This window comes from Microcebus murinus, chromosome 12 (genome assembly GCF_040939455.1).
Source record: "Microcebus murinus isolate Inina chromosome 12, M.murinus_Inina_mat1.0, whole genome shotgun sequence".
NCBI lineage: Eukaryota > Metazoa > Chordata > Mammalia > Primates > Cheirogaleidae > Microcebus > Microcebus murinus.
Window position 1 is genome coordinate 56,556,517 of NC_134115.1, and position 18,069 is coordinate 56,574,585.

The following is an 18,069-nucleotide window of genomic DNA, read 5'->3' on the forward strand; positions in this document are numbered from 1 at the left end:
CCCTGCATTCCATTTGGCTAGGGAGAGGTCTACATATGCCCTGTTCTCTCCGACCAGTCCATGGAAACATCCTTCAACACCTCACACAATGCCGGCCGTGTGTTGGGTGGGTCCTACACAGTCAGTCCAGTGACATCTGTTAACAAAGATCTGCATCCTGTGTCATATACTGTCTTGTATAAAAAGTATACATTTCTTAATTCTTCAATGAGATTTCAAGGTTGAGGGGGTGGCAGTGTGAGAGGCGGCAGGCTAACAAGGACTGTTTTTCACAGGAAAGGAAAAAAGTAAACCACTTAGAACTTTTAGAAACTCAATTGGATGTGTATCCACAGAACATGATGTTACCAAATTAATACATGCAGGAATTATAGTGGAAAGATATTTATTTCTGAGCAGACTATTTATATCAGGGACAGTTAGTTTGGGTCAAGAGGTATTGGAGGCCGGGCACGGTGGCTCACGTCTATAATCCTAGCAGTCGGAGAGGCCAAGGCGGGTGGATCTTTTGAGTTCAGGAGTTCGAGACCAGCCTGAGCAAGAGTGAGACCCTGTCTCTACTAAAAAAACAGAAATAAATTAGCTGGAAAACTAAAAAAAAAAAGGCATTAGAAAGGATATTTTAAAGACTCTAATGTAAGGTCTCTGAGAGTGCTCTCATGGTGTCACAGTCAGGGAATTCCACTAGATGGCCCTGTTTCAAAACCTTACAAAGCTGGAGAAGAGCGGCTTCCTGATGAACTGCAACTCTCAGGCCTTTTCAAGTATTTAGGGCACTTCGTTATCAATTGTAGCTGGTTTTTCTGAAATACTATTGATGTGGCAAATTTCATCTTTTAGTATGACATGGAAATGTTTTGGTAAAAAAATTTAGCCCAAAGTTTTCTTAACAGAGAATATTTCGTTCTGAACAAATCATTTAAAATGAACAACTTGCACTGAAATGACAACCTGTCCCCCAAAATGCAGAATCAGCAGCGATGTTGCGGGAGTTCAGAAAGCAGCCCAAGCTGTAAATTTCCCTGCTCCAAGTGGATTTTTAAAGCCAACACAGATTCCACCCCCCCCCCCTTTTCCTAGCTCTATTTTGAGACACACATTTCAAAATCCCTAAGGTTATTTCTGCTGTTATGTGTATTTCTGACAACTCCAAATAAGTCCAAACCGCCCAATTAAAATATTCTCTGAAACTAAAATGGGAAGATCATAATAAAAAGGGTGCAAATCCAGTATTTATTGGCCTGAGCCCAGTAGTTGCCATTATGAGACATGTCCAGAACTGCTGACAAGACAGAACAAAGGACACTAGTGTCTTTCTCCTAGCTGTGCATCCATTAATACTGGCCTCTTCTGTACCAGGTGTTGGCTCTCCAACCCAAAAGGAAGTTCATATGATTAAAGATAAAGAAAGTCAAGGAAATGGATAGTGGGTCCTGACACTATCCTTTCTTCCCTTCCCCAACCTCGGTCCTGCTCAAAGGAGACCAATGGTGGGATCTCCCTCCACTCTGCTCTCATCATCCCTTCAGCAAATTTGATAGCAGCAACATTGGTTTATTCCCAGAGGCAAATGAAGTCATCACCAGAGCCTCTGCTCCTGCCATCCCTCAGGACTTTCCTTGTACTTAAATGGAGCCCCCACACTACATACATTACTAAACACTCCTGATACACACCCACAATTGTCTATGAGAAATCAGAGTACTACAGTCAGCTAAAATAGTCTCCCACCAGTACTACAGCATTCTGAGTTATCTTGGATATTACATTGAAAACACTTTCCATCCCAGTTCTTCTAAACTTACAGCAGTCATATATTTCCTTATCTACTGAAACGCAGACCAAAAAATAAAAAAATCGCACATATGTGTGTGCTTTTGTTTGTGTGGCAGAGGTAGAGTGAGGAGTCCAGATTAAGTCTGGCTGAGCTAATGTGTATGTAATTCTACCTCTGGCCATGATGGAGCACCAGGGACTGGATTTACCTTTCTGTCTTAACAAGAAAATAAGACAAAATGTATAAAGCAATGGTTTTAAGACATTGGACAATGTGGGACTGTGATTCCTGACAGAAGGGAAATAAATGAGGTAAGCCCTACAATTGCCCCAGTTTTCTGCTGGAGGAAGTTTCTAGCTTGCAGTACAGAAAGAGAAAACCCAAAGAGAGCACAGAAGTCTGAGTTGAGGAGATGGAGATTAAAGTTTCAGGAGACTATGACAGCTAGAATTTCCCTTACAGAGGAGAGAGCTACCTAGAGAGAGAACTCTGAAGTCTTTCACAGTTATGATCTGTGCATGTGTGAGACAAAATTTCCTGAGACCAGGGTTAAGAAGTCCAAGAAATTAGTATACCAAACAATGCCATGCATGCAAAAAAAGAAAAAAAGGCAGGAAAATAAGATCCATAACTAGGAAAAAAATCAATCAATAGAAATAAAGATAAAAATGACAGATCATTCAATTTTCAGACAAGGATGTTTCAAAAGCTATTACAAATAAGCTCCATATATTCAAGAAGTTAGAAGAAAACATAAGAATGATCAGGAGAGGAATGAGAAGTATAAAAAAGACCCATGGAACGTCTAGAAAAATAAGAATACAACCTTTGAAATGAAAAATACCAATGAATGAGATTAGCAACAGCGTAAACACTATAGAATAAAAGATAAATGAGCTTGATATATAGTAACACAAACTTTTCTAAATGAATAGCACAGAGTGAAAAAAACTGAAAGAAAGAGAGCGTCAGTTACCTAGGAGACAATATTAATATGTGAAATTGAAGTTCCAGAGATACTGAAATATATTGTAAATATAAAGACACAGATAAGGTAAAAGGAAAAGAATGGAAAAGATATGCCATGCAAACACCAATACTGTCAAAATATGTTCCAGAACAAGGAATACTACCAGGGACAAAGAAGAACATTTAGTAATGAAAAATGTGTATGTACCTTATAACAGAACTTTACAGAAAAATTTCTTCATTTTCTTTTTCTTTCTTCCTCTCCTTTCCCCTCCCTTCCTTCCTTCCTTCCTTCCTTCCTTCCTTCCTTCCTTCCTTCCTTCCTTCCTTCCTTCCTTCCCTCCCTCCCTCTGCCCCCCTTTCTTCCTTCCTTCCTTCCTTTCTTTCTTTCTTTCTTTCTTTCTTTCTTTCTTTCTTTCTTTCTTTCTTTCTTTCTTTCTTTCTTTCCTTCCTTCCTTCCTTCCTTCCTTCCTTCCTTCCTTCCTTCCTTCCTTCCTTCTTTCTTTCTTTCTTTCTCCTTCCTTCCTTCCTTCCTTCCTTCCTTCCTTCCTTCCTTCCTTCCTTCCTTCCTTCCTTCCTTCCTTCCTTCCTTCCTTCCTTTCTTTCTTTCTTTCTTTCTTTCTTTCTTTCTTTCTTTCTTTCTTTCTTTCTTTCTTGACAGAGTCTCACTCTGTCACCCTGGGTAGAGGGCAGTGGCATCATTATAGCTCACTGCAGCCTCAAACTCCTGGGCTCAAGTGATCCTCCTGCCTCAGCCTCTTTTTTTTTTTTTTAACTTATTTATTTATTTATTTTTATTTTTTTATTTCGGCATATTATAGGGGTACAGATTTTTAAGGTTTCAATAAATGCCCTTTCCCCCCTCCCCCCACAAGTCTGAGATTCCAGCATGACCATCCCCCAGACGGTGCACATCTCACTCATTATGTATGTATATACTCGCCCCCCTCCCCCATGCCCAATACCCTATTACTGTAGTACCTATGTGTCCACTTAGGTGCTGCTCAGTTAATACCAGTTTGCTGGTGAGTATATGTGGTGCTTGTTTTTCCATTCTTGGGATACTTCACTTAGTAGTATGGGTTCCAGCTCTAACCAGGAAAATATAAGATATGCTATATCACCGTTGTTTCTTAGAGCTGAATAGTACTCCATGGTATACATATACCACATTTTATTAATCCATTCTTGGATTGATGGGCACTTGGGCTGTTTCCACAGCCTTGCAATTATGAATTGTGCTGCTATAAACATTCGAGTGCAGGTGTCTTTTTTGTAGTGTCATTGGGTCTTTTGGGTAGATGCCCAGTAATGGGATTGCTGGATCAAATGGTAGATTCACTTGTATCGCTTTAAGGTATCTCCATGTTGCTTTCCACAGAGGTTGAACTAGTTTGCAGTCCCACCAGCAGTGTAGGAGTGTTCCTCTCTCTCCGCATCCACACCAGCATTTGTTATTTGGAGACTTTTTGATAAAGGCCATTCTCCCTGGAGTTAAGTGATATCTCATTGTGGTTTTGATTTGCATTTCCCTGATGATTACAGATGTTGAGCATTTTTTCATATGTTTGTTGGCCATTCTTCTATCTTCTTTAGAAAAGTTTCTGTTCAAGTCCTTTGCCCACTTTTTAATAGGGTTATTTGATTTTTTCTTGCTGATTTTCGTGAGTTCTAAGTATATTGTAGTTATCATCCCCTTATCGGATGCATAGGATGCAAAAATTTTCTCCCATTCTGTAGGTTGTCTGTTTACTTTCATGGCTGTTTCTTTGGCTGTGCAGAAGCTTTTTAGTTTGATCATGTCCCATTTACTTATTTTTGTTGCTGCTGTGATTGCCTTTGGGGACTTCTTCATAAACTCTTTGCCTAGGCCGATGTCTAGGAGAGTGTTTCCAACATTTTCCTCTAGAATTCTAATAGTTTCATACCTTAGGTTTAAGTCTTTTATCCAGCGTGAGTTGATTTTTGTGAGAGGTGAACTGCCTCAGCCTCTTGAGTAGCTGGGACTACAGGCACAGGCCATCATGCTTGGCTAATTTTCCTATATTCAGGAGAGATGGGGTCTCACTCTTGCTCAGGCTTGTCTTGAACTCCTGAACTCAAGGAATCCTCCCACCTTGGCCTCCCAGAGTGCTATGATTACAGGTATAAGCCACCACACCTGGCCTAAAGAAAACTTTCATAGAAAAGAAAGGAAAATAGATAAATCTGCAATGATACTGTAGTCAGAGACTTCAACACTCCTTTGTCAGTAATTAATAGAACAAGCAGCAGGAAAAAAAACTCAGTAAGAACATAGGAGGTTAACTAACACTACCAACCAACATGATCTAACTGATATTTATAGAACACACTACACAACAACAGCAGAAATCATATTCTTTTCAAATGCTGTGGAACATTCACCAAGATATATCATATTCCAGGTGATAAAATGTAGAGAACTGAAATCATACAAAATATGTCCTCTAAGCACAACAAAGTTAAACTAGATATCGGTAATAGAAAAAAACCCACCAGAGCTGGGTGCAGTGGTGCACTCCTGTTGTCTCAGGTAGGATTGCTTGAGCCCATGCAGCACCGTGAAGGCCACATTAGGGGGTCTGGACTTTATTCCAAGTGCAATGGGAAGCCACTGTGGGACATTAAGCAGGGAGTGTGACATAACTGAATCTGTGCATCAAAAAGATGACTCTGCACTCTGGAAAACAAACGAAAAGGAGCAAGAGATCAGAAAGATCAGAAAACAAAAGATCAGTTACTTGGCTGCTCCACTGGTCCAGGCCAGAGGTTAAATGGTCGCTATGACTAAAGTGATGGCAGTGGAAATGGAGAGATGATGATAGTCAAGATCATTTAGAAGGATGAGAGCTGGACGTGGGAGGTAAGAGGGAGGAGACTCTGGGATGACTCCTAAGGTTCTGGCTTGTACAGCTGGATGAATGGTGGTGCTGATCGCTGGGATGGAGGACACTGGAGGACAGTCAGCATGGGGAGAAGAGCATGGGTTTCAGTGACAGGGCTGTGTAATCTGAGATGGTTTGAGACAACAGCAAGTAAGGAAGAGAACCTCAACTCAAATAAGTTTACCAGACAGGAGGGATTTAATGGCCCACAAAGCACAATTTAAAAAAAAAAGTCATGGAGGTAGGTTGTCAGACAAAGGTGGAGGCAGAAGTTGAAATAATATTAATGGGACTCATTTTCTCTCCTCATTGCTCAGAAAAAGCAATACTGATCCATCCAAATGAAAAATAAAAAATATTTTCTGTAAAGAAAACAAAGAACAAAATTCTATGGCTTCAAATGTGCCTCAGAATCAAGTAGAAAAGAGAGATAGATGGGCTAAATGACCTTCAAAATCTCTTCCAGCCCTAAGATTCTGGAAGGTTTGGAATTATCCAGAATGGTGGCTTATTCCTATTCAATTAAATTGTTTCCATTTCTTTTTTTTTTTTTTTTTGAGACAGAGTCTCGCTTTGTTGCCCAGGCTAGAGTGAGTGCCGTGGCGTCAGCCTAGCTCACAGCAACCTCAAACTCCTGGGCTCGAGCGATCCTTCTGCCTTAGCCTCCCAAGTAGCTGGGACTACAGGCATGCGCCACCATGCCCGGCTAATTTTTTATATATATATCAGTTGGCCAATTAATTTCTTTGTATTTATAGTAGAGACGGGGTCTCGCTCTTGCTCAGGCTGGTTTTGAACTCCTGACCTTGAGCAATCCGCCCACCTCAGCCTCCCAAGAGCTAGGATTACAGGCATGAGCCACCACGCCCGGCTCCATTTCTTAATAATACTTTTATTATTATATGTGAAGCAAGGGATCTCGGCTTCCCTGATGTACATATTCCAGAGGGAGTAATCATATCACAGATAAAAGCATAAGTTATGAGGTCAGATAGTCCTGTGTTCAGATTCCATCAAACATTAATTAGTCAGTTGTGTGAACTTACACAACATATTTCACTTTTCTGAACATCGGTTTTCTAGTTTTCAAAATGAGAATAATAACAGCATTTACATAATATTTTTTGTGAAGATTAAAGGAACTCTCAAACATTTTTAAAAAGGAACGTCAAGTAGGTAGTTGTATACATGAGACTAGAACTTGGAGGAAGAGTCCATGGCGGGGATGGGAACGGGTGGTTCATACACACATTGGTAATAATTGAAACCATGGTCTGGATGATGCCACCCAGGGAAAAGTCATACAGAGATGAAAGGGCAAGGCCTAGAGCTGAGCATTGATTCCTTCATTGGGCTTCCTGGGCACATCAGAGTGAGGGAAACTGAGTCATCATCTAGGTGGAGAAAATAGGAAAGGGCATTTGATAGTGACCAGCAGGAGAGGTGTAAAGCAACATGGAATATTCTGGGAAAGGTGAGATGCTCACTGAGGCTGGAGGATGCAGGAGAGACTGATAGGTGCTCAGGCTAGCACGGAGGTGCCATTGAGTCTGGTTTACCAAGGAATTTAGACTTTCCTGTGAGCAGTCCATGAGTCTTATAGTCAGAGTAATAGGGTTTGTTTGTAGAAACTTGGCCCCAAATGCAGAGGTTAGACTAGAAAGGGAAGAGCTTGGCAGCAGAAAGGACCAGCCGGGAGGCTACTACAACAATCTGGCCATTAGGAGGTAAGAACTCCTCTAAGGCAGTGGCAGGGACCTGCATGTGAGATATTTCAGAAGTAGCATCAGCAAGACTTGGTGACGGTCTGAGTGTGAAGGAGAGAGAAATACGTTAAGAGAGGAATCCAGGCCCCTAGAGATAGGTTAAAAAGAGATGCAGACATCAGTGAATAAATGTCATTTGTGAACATGTTGCCAAGAGAATCATAGCAGGACCATCAACTCTAATTAGATGAGGTTACTCTTATGAAGTTAGGCTAAAAGAAAGTCACAATCTGTGGTCCTACAGGGTCCATTCTGCCTCTGACATTCTTGGATGCTAAATCACAGGGGGTGGAAACAACAATGTTGGATTGTAGCCTGTATGGCTAGATAGATAGTAGATTCATTAATGGAAACAGGGAGTAGCAAGCAGCGCTGTGTGCACATAATACACCTCCTAGCAGCCCAAAGAGCTGGTGGCCACAGTATAAGAACGTTGCCACTAAGGGAGAGGGAGTAACGAAGATTCCAGAAGCAACGAGAAAAGGAAGCTCCCCTGGGGGACTGAGAGTTATACAGTTGGATGTCTAGGGACGTAGAACAGCACCTCTCTTGGGAGGATTGAGCTGGAGTAAATGGGAGGAAGGAGGCTGAGAGAGTCAACTCTAATACTTAAGGTTGGAAACCTTGAATCAATGAGAAAACAGACCTAACTCATGTCTGACGTTGATGGGGGGAGGGGAGCAGGGTGGTACAGCAGGATTACATTAAGGCACTAGAAGATATGTGGTCCTAGTACTGTCTTCTGAACCCTCACTTCTAGTTTTCTGCTACCATGGAAGGACAGCTGAAATTCTACAAGCCGAGAGATTTCATACCTTCCCAGACCTTAAGACTTCCTGAATAAAGTTTGGCAGATGGCAAATACACAGCAGGATCAGATCAGCGCAAATTTACACAAGAGCCAGATGTCATCTCCCCTGTGTCCTCTGATCCCCGTGTCTGCTCACACGGCTCAGCATTACTGCATCGCGCAGGATACAGAACTCACGCCTCGCCTGGTCCCACTGCCTGATCCGGCCACACAGACAGCTTTAGTAAGTTGATTTAGTACATTGATTTCCCTGAAGACTGTGTGTGTCCAGGAGGAGAGGGAGTAGGCGGGAAGAGTAGTTATATCACTATATCATAGTAGCCCGAAGAAAACAAGGTAAAAATTCACATTCTCTGTCTGTACCTTCAGAATCCCTTCCTGGCTGCATCATCTCCAGGGACTTCCCTCCCTGAATCCTCCCAGACTCCATCCACTGCTTTCTTCTCTCTCCCTTGACCACTCACCCCTGCCTCCATTTACCATTTTTCTCTTTCTTTCTTATGCAAGCAACTTAGCTCCTTCCCCCAAATCTAACTCACAAATTTACAGGCCCAAAGCCATCATGGTGCTCCCCCAAACCCACCCTCCTAAGGAAGGTGCCCTACAGTTAACAAGACTCACCCTCCTAAGGAAGCAGTTGGGGTTACAAATAATAAAGAATTGATTACTGTTTCATATAGACATAACAATCTCTAAAAGTAAAATGATAGTAGTCATGTCACCTTTAAGGAACATCTACTTTGTGCCAGGCACTTTATACATACAGGTACAGCAAATTTAGGATTATCAATACCATTCGGTACAGAAGGAAACTCAGCCCAGAGAGATTAAATATTTAACCCACCTAAAATCACAAACTGAGAGAGATAGCTCAGAATTGAAGCCTAGTTCTAATGCCAAAGCCCATGACCTTTCCTATGCTGCTCTATATTTCCAAGAATAGTTTGCTGGCAAATATTTAGCTTTAAGCCATAAATTACTCAACCTGGAAACCCACAGTGGTGTAAAAATATAAAGTTAGCCTGAGTTGAACAAAACAAAACAAAAAACAGCATATAGGGCTATGAACAAGGGATGGGATGGAGGAGACAATACAATTTGGGGGCACTTAGGATGTATCTGGTTCTGTGGTCCAGAATTTACATACTTTTTCTCTTTTACTCCTCCCCAAAACCCTGTGAAACAGAGATTACTATTTTCACGTTCTCTCTCTCCTTCTCTCCTCTGTGGCACAATTACAAGGTTGACATGACACATGTTTTCATCTTACTCAAGCTAAACTTGGACAGTTCTGTAGAACTCTTCAGTTTCTTGGATCTACTGTATGTAGTTCTTGACCTTTGTCCCTAGGAGCTATTTATCAGCCCTATGGACAACCATCAGAGGGCTGGATGCTACTTTCTGTTTAGTTTTCTGCAGCCTGAGGACTTGACAGTGGGAAGGAGAAGAGCTCCGTCCGAGCACCCTGCAGTCCCTGCCGGGGTCCTGGCTGCATTCTCTCTCCTGATTCCCAGCAGATGTCCTTTTACAAGGGTCAGTCTTGCCAGCGTGGGGCGAGCGTTTCCTAATCCATGGGCTTTGGTTGGTTCCCCCAGCTCAGCAATCTCCTTGGAGATTGTCCACCCCTGTTCACGCCTCTTACTTCAGCAAGTCTCTGCAGTGGAACAGAGTGTGGCTGCTACGCGTGGTAGTTTCCACACCTACCCTTCCCTCCATCCACGTCTCTTCACATCAAGGTTAATTGAGGAAAAGCATCAGGATGTTGACTCACTTTTCCTTAGTTCTCTTAAGCAAGGTTAAGAGCCACTTTTCAAACTTTATTCCATGAAGTTTTACCCTTTTTCAATATTGATCCCTGACGATGAATTTTAAAATGCAATAGTTTTGTCCATTTTATTAGGTACTGGGAGAGAAATGCTCTCTGATCTGACTTCCTTTACCCCACACTTTCAGAACAACTTTAAACAAGCACTGCTGGTTGATTCCAAGTAGGTAGGCCACACTCAGAAAAAAACAAAGCCTGAAATTCAGTGTCAGAGTAAAAATAAAATTAACGATGGGATGAAAAATAGAGAGCATTATTCCACATTGCCTTCAAAGATTGAAATGGCTTCTAATTTTATACTGACTTAAATCATACACTGATGATTTCCAAGAGCTAAAAACAATTAAGGCCAAGACACAAGGCAAATAGTTGCAGGTTAAAAATCTCATATATTAAATAGACTTTAAAAAACCCTAAAACATCCTCATAATCACACAAATACCAGAATGGCATTAAAATGTATCTCAAGTACATAATATCCTTTTCCCAAGATGTCTCCTCCTAAAAGCAGCTGAGCTGAACATCTCCGACTTTACCATACTTTGCATTTATTTATCTTACAAAGTGAGACTAATTCTTTCATTACTTTTAGAGATTAATTCTGTGTGCTGACTTCAACAAGACGTGATGTTTTCCATTTGTACTCAGCCACATTTTAAGCAACACCCTGGGAGATAGAGTCAGTGCTGTGTACAGGGATTTAGCTGCACGGTTCACATCGAGATCAGCAAAAGGGTGGATAAATCCCTAGGTGCCGTTTTAATTTTGTTGCCAGAAAAAAGAAAAAAAAAAACAACAACCTAACCAGTGTTCAGAGTCCATCGGGCTTAGCTTCTCCGATGTGCCTCTGCGAAGGCAGTGGGCAGGAAGCAACACGGCCTGGAGCCTGAGCTGCCCTGAATCGCGGCTGCCTGCCAAGCTCCTGAGGCTTGGCGCTTGGAGGCCAGCGGTCACGCTGTGCAGTGCGACTGGGTCACAGGTTCTTGAGGGCTACCTATTTTCCTTTCAGCATTTGGCAGGTGTGCTTCATCATTAGCTTAATTCTCTGTGTTCCTGGGATGATTCACGTCGATTGCTCCACATGTCGCCTTAACCTAGCACATAAATCAGGAAGAGTTGTTTATTCATTTTAAAGTGTAATAATCCCTCCTAATTGCAGTGGCCGAAGAAGTCATATGGCCAATGGCCATTGCCGTTGATTTTCTGGCATGTTTCACAAAGACTAGTTAGGTAATAATACTGGAGGCAGGGGTAGCAGTGGTTAAACACCAGCACTCAGGCATTTCAATCCTGGCTCTGCCACTAACTATCTGCATGGCAGGCAAAAGGGTTTAACCTCACTAAACCTCAGACTCCTTATCTGCAAAATGGAGATGATAATGGCACCCACTGGGAGGATTAAAAAAGCTAATACTGTATATGGGGAACTCTTAGTCCTGTGTAGATGTTCTCAATGAAGCAGCTTCTGAAGGTGATTATCATATTATTATTTTATTTAAGAAAGCTGGTACCAAAGGTTCGTGTTTATATATTTTTTAACTTTTAATTGACACAATAATTGTATACATTTATGGGGTCCACAGTGATGTTCTGATACATATAATGATCAGATCAGGGTAATTAACACGGTAATTAACATTTTAAATATTTATCATTTCTTTGTATTGGGAACATTCAATATCCTCCTTCTAGCTATTTGAAACTATATATTTGTGTTAAATATAGTCATCTTACGGTGCTACAGAACATTGGACCATGTTTCTCCTATCCAGCTGTAATCTTGTATCTAACAAATCTCTCCCTATCTCCCGCCCCCCTTCCCAGCCTCCAGTATTGTTGCTTCACAATGAATATAAACATAAACAAGTTCTTCTGAAACCAGATGCTTTTCGATTTCAAGTTTCAAAATTTTATTTTTTAACTGTACCAGACTGCCTTGCTTTATGGATGAGGACACAGAGAAACATAAAAGGGCTTGCCTAAGGTCACAAAGTGACTAGAGGTTGTCTGTACTAAAATTCCAGTACCCTTACTTTAAGCCCAGTGCGTTTTTGGCTACATTGCCCTGCCTTTCCTTGTGTGATCATATCATCAGTGGAGACTCTTATGTTCTAGCCATGTTTCTACAGAGCCATTCTAGATGTTAGTAATTTCACATTTTGGCTGTTATAACAGAGAGCCTCAGAATAACCCTGGATTAAACAAGATACTTCTCTCTCATGTTAATGTCTAGGTAAGCAATGCAGGGCTGGAATGGAGGCCCAGCATTCATCAAAGGCCCAAGCCTCCTTTCTCTTGGTACCTTGCCCATTTCAGCACATTTGGTCTGAGATGACTACTCTAGCTTTTATCCTCATTTCCACTTTCCAGTGGTTCAGGCTAACTGGAGTTTTGCTCTAGGATCCACCTTCAGAGTAATAAAAACTCCCCATTTGCCTGGCTTGTCCTCTGTGTATATAAGCTATTTCCTCTTGGGACCATGTAGGAGCAGGTATTTGTAGCTGCTAAAATTCATATGTTCAGGATCCAATGTCCTAGCCATCTGCTTCTCAAGTTATAAATATCTATTGGCACCTGGAGATATAACTATGTTATGTATACATACAGTCTACAGTTAGAATTTGTAAACAAAATAATGTTATACCTCTTAGGCAGCCCTGGAATTCATAATACAATGCAAACACATTTCTCTTTACCTAAATTTGGAATATGTATCATATCATTAACCAATGTGTTCGCCATCCTACTTTCGGCTCCTTGATTTGGTTTCTCTTAGGATGCCAGTTCTCCTGTCCCTTACCTCTAAGTCTCATGTGCTTGTTTCTTTGGGTTACCTATGAAATTGAACACAGGAGAGACCCAGCATGGCCAAGGCATTGTAATACTAAGATGAGAAGTCCAAGCCAGAGCCTCCGACCATATCAAGTTCCTTTCCAAATCTTGCTTTAACCAACCCTAGTTATCTGGAGCATTGGATCATCTCTTCTTATTGCAATTGGCCTTCAAATTAACATGTAGCCATGGTAACAACTGAGTGTTGGTGATAACAAGAAACCTTATTTGGAGGACAACTCTTTTATTATCAAAGCAGCTGTGTATGTGCCTTCTTACCTATTTTAATTAATTATTCATTCTGTTATTAAATGGAGCTTTCTCTTAAACTGTATTAGAAGCAAAATGTTGCCTATTTAAAAGAGAAATGGAATATTCAGAATGGGAGGGGAAAGAAAGCCTACATGAAACTGGAAGCATTGAAAAATAGTTGTGAGGCTGACACCATCGTGAGGGTATTTCTTCTGAGGGAAAGAGAGATGAGTAAGGGGCTTACCCAGTGTTTTGATTTTAAGGAATCATCAGTCAAGCTGTTTTCTTCATAAAAATAGAAATATCTTAATTTTTCCTAAAAACACATTTTTAGCTTATTGCTGAAATTTTAAAAAATTAAAAAATGAATAGCCCCCCTCCTCCTGCTTATAATCCCATACCCCCAAACTGTTACCAGTTTGTCATATACACTTACAGACATTTTATGCATATGTGGCTTAAACATATACATCTTGTGGTATATGTATACGTGTGTGCATGCATATATGTGTACATATTTAATTTTACAACACAAAGGGGATCTATATTCATTAGGATTAGATTTGGCTTCATGTAACAGAGACTCTTAATATATGGCTTGAACAAGATGAATGTTTATTTCTCTTTCACAAGAGAAAAACAACAGCAGGACTTCTACCATGACATCCATATTCTAAGGAACAGACTGGAGAAAGAGGGAAAAGGGCATAATCCTCTCCTTTTTAGGGAAACTTCTGCTTATACCTCATTGCCAGAATTTAGTTATATGGCCATGTCTTTGCAAGGGAGGAGGGAAATGTAATCTTTCAGCTGAGTGACGTTGTACCCAGCTAAAAACAAGTTTCCTTTAATTGGGGGAGAAGACTAGAATAGCCATTCTAGTCTATTTGGTAGGGAACTAATACTCTTTCCCAGGGTCACACTATTTTTTTTTTTTTTTTTTTTTTTGAGACAGAGTCTCGCTTTGTTGTCCAGGCTAGAGTGAGTGCCGTGGCGTCAGACTAGCTCACAGCAACCTCAAACTCCTGGGCTCGAGCGATCCTTCTGCCTCAGCCTCCCGAGTAGCTGGGACTACAGGCATGCGCCACCATGCCCGGCTAATTTTTATATATATATATATCAGTTGGCCAATTAATTTCTTTCTATTTATAGTAGAGACGGGGTCTCGCTCTTGCTCAGGCTGGTTTTGAACTCCTGACCTTGAGCAATCCGCCCGCCTCGGTCTCCCAAGAGCTAGGATTACAGGCGTGAGCCACCGCGCCCGGCTGGGTCACACTATTGATAATGGTCTATGACCTGCCTTTTCCACTTAATATCCTGTGAATAGTTTTCATTTTTAACAGCAAAATAGTACTCTACTGCACAGCTGTGTCATAGCTGGTTTAACCAAATCCCTATTGATTGATATGTCAATAATTTTTTCTTTTCTTTTCCCCCAGGAATATATTTTCTATCCTTTGCATGTGAAAAACACACAGACAAACTCCACAATATCACTGACATCTGGTCCTCCTCTCACTTCTCTCAACATTTGTAAGTTTGTGTTCAGTTCAGGTCAAAGCACTCTTCATATTAATATGACAACTGGCCACAATCAGCTCAGTGGTTGGACCAAGAAGAAGCTACCAAGCACTTCCCAAAGCCAAACTTGCACCCAAAACAGGGTCATGATCACTGTTTGGTGCTCTGCTGCCAGTCTGATCCACTATAGCTTTCTGAATCCCAGTGAAGCCATTACATCTGAGAAGTATGCTCAGCAAATCGATGGAATGCACCAAAAACTGCAATGCCTGCAGCAGACATTGGTCAACAGAAAGGGCCCAATTCTTCTCCATGACAATGGCTGACTGCAGGTCACACAACCAATTCTTCAAAAGTTGAACAAATTGGGCTACAAAGTTTTGTCTCATCCACCACATTCACCTGACCTTTCACCAACCAACTACCACTTCTTCAAGCATCTTGACAACTTTTTGCAAGGAAAACACTTCCACAACCAGCAGGAAGCAGAAAAGGCTTTCCAAGAGTTCTTTGAATCTCAAAGTATGGATATTTATGCTACAGGAATAAGCAAACTTATTTATCATTGGCAAAAATGTGTTGATTGTAATGGTTCCCATTTTGATTAATAAAGATGTGTCTGAGCCTAGTTATAATGATTTAAAATTTACAGTCCAGCCAGGCATGGTGGCTCATGCCTGTAATCCTAGCCTTCTGGGAGGCCGAGGTGGGCAGATCGCTCAAAGGTCAGGAGTTTGAAACCAGCCTGAGCAAGAGCAAGACCCTGTCTCTACTAAAAATAGAAAGAAATTAATTAGCCAACTAAAAATATATAGAAAAAATTAGCCAGGCATGGTGGTGCATGCCTGTAGTCCCAGCTACTTGGGAGGCTGAGGCAGAAGGATTGCTTGAGCCCAGGAGTTTCAGGTTCCTGAGTGATGCTGACGCTAGCCCAGGCAAAAAGTGAGACTCTGTCTCAAAAAAGAAAAATAAAATAAGATTCACAGCCCAAAACTGTAATTACCTTTGCACCAACCTAATAAAAGCCATCTTCCTTTCCTGTGCTTTATGTACAATGTTCCTGAAGGCTCTGGTTGGAGTTTGTCAACTCCTATGGCTTCCTTTACTGGGAAGTTAATGAAATGACCCAGGCCAGGAGTTGGAAGGGGTCCAGTTTAGGGATCCAAATCCAATCTGGTCCTCACTGCAATTTGGACAACTTAATGGCAATAATCCACTCTCTCTAGATATTAGTAGGCTACAGCTTCTAGAACAGTAGCACTAGTGTTTCAGATATTCTCTGATTAATTGGTTCCCATTTTATCTGCTCCCAATCTAGGGAGATTGGGCCTTGAGAATAATGAGGGTGTGGGAACCCACCCTTTGCCTCCCCATTTCCTGAGATAAAGTGGCAAGTTGTGGTCACACATATACCCTTCATCATCACCACCACCACCACCACTACCGTCACCCACCTGTCTGCCTGAGGGCCTGGGCTGGGCTGAGGGAGGACAGGACCCATCCTGAAGGGACGCTGAGTGACTCTGCCACAGGGTTTCACTGCAGGTGCTTGCATTTACTCCATGCTATGCTGTTTCCTTAACAGTATTAATATGTTCGGTTTTTTAAAAAAATAGTCTAAAATTAGGAAATTAAGCTGGAAGGCACATTGGACATGAACATATAAGCTATGATTGAAAACACTTGATTAAGAGTAATAATAAAACAAACAAACACAGGATTCCTATCAAAGGGCTGCCAGCAAGGAGGCAGGGTTGCCCCAAGGGAGTGATAAAGAGATTGACATAAAGACTCTGTCTTAATAGGAGGATCTCAAGCTTCTTGGATGGCAATTAATACAGAAATGACATCAGTAGACCTTACCAAACAAGATAAAGGGAGTATTTATTGATTCAAAGACCCTGATCCAAAGATGAGCTATGCCCCATTGCCAGTTATCATGTCTCCTTCCCTCTGGACATCAAGAACCAGGGAGACATGTGGAAACTAGAAGTTTTAATGTGACTCCTGGGTATGTCTACAAGACACTGAGAGCTAGAAATGGACTTTCTAGAAGCTGTCTCAGGGGATCATGGAGGTCATGAACCCCTTCACATAGCCACTTGAGAGTGATACCCACAGGCAGGCCACTCTGTTTTTGTGGTCAGCAGGTCATAGAAGCTGTGTGAGTAAAAGAATGTATGAGTAACAGCATGTATTGTAATGGCTCGACACAAAGAACATAGGAGATGTAGCTTTGCAACTCATACATGTCTATTGAAAATAGGAATACATGGTTCAGTGGCTTTGGGTCTAAGACTTTTCTCTCATTTCTTGTTCTTATAGAAATATTATTCCTACTTTTTCCTGATTTCTTTGTTTCTCACTCTATCATGTTTAACAATTACATTAAGGTTGGCTTCTCCTTTTCCTGGTGTCCTTAGGAAACTAATAATATGAGTTAAAACCAATGGACACACAGATCACTGTTTTAAATTCATGTGTTAGCAATAGGCAATTATGAAAACTCTCTCCAGGCAAGCAGTTATGTATCTAGAGTTTTTGTTTTATATATACTATATGTGCCATGCAAAAATTTATAGTGAGAATTCATAGAGAATTCTTTCTGGGATTCTTCTGTTAATTTAAGCAATCATATTTCTCACAATTTTTCTTTATTATAAAATTCTAATTTAAAATGTAAATATTATCAATCAGGGTGGTGTTCATTAATCCATAAGTAGAATTTATTCTCTAAATCACTTATGGTTTATAAATATTCACATGTAGATTGAATATATATTTATAAGTCATGTTTTCGTTTCTATGTAAGGGACATAACTGATTTTCAAAATTATCTTATTCAACTCAACTCAAAGCTATGTGAGAAACACATTAGCTGCTTAATCAGTAAATTGGAGCACTTCCAGATTAGTCATTTTATACAGCATATATATTCATTACTGATGATTATTTGCCTGTATCTCATGAGTAAATATTTTGAAATGGCTAATTGATATATATATAATATAAGCAGTTTATATTTTATTTTTAATTTTTTAATTAAGTTATTTTTATTTTTAATTATTATGAGTATATAATATTTGCATGCAGTGTCAATTTTAGATTGACAAGCAAGAACTAGTACCTAATTTTATGCTTCATCACTATCTGTCACTTCGTTCACACATAAGAAACATTTATTATAATATTATAATAGCAATGACAAAAAGAAAAAAACATGAATATTATTGAGTTGAAAACTCAGAAAAAGGCTGGGCACGGTGGCTCACGCCTGTAATCCTAGCACTCTGGGAGGCCAACGCAGAAGGATCACTTGAGGTCAGGAGTTTGCAACCAGCCTGAGCAATAGCGAGACCCGTCTGTACTATAAATAGACAGAAATTAATTGGCCAACTAAAAATATATAT

General features: G+C 40.7%; 1 long non-coding RNA gene across 1 annotated transcript in view; it reads right to left on the reverse strand.

Annotated features, from left to right (window-relative positions):
* Positions 1-10,125: 10,125 nt before the first annotated feature.
* The window catches only part of LOC142874288 (uncharacterized), a 135,353-nt gene continuing 127,409 nt past the window's right edge, over positions 10,126-18,069 (reverse strand). The window contains exon 4 of the long non-coding RNA XR_012922108.1: positions 10,126-11,148. This is a non-coding gene — a long non-coding RNA (uncharacterized LOC142874288). The remainder of the gene's footprint in view (positions 11,149-18,069) is intronic.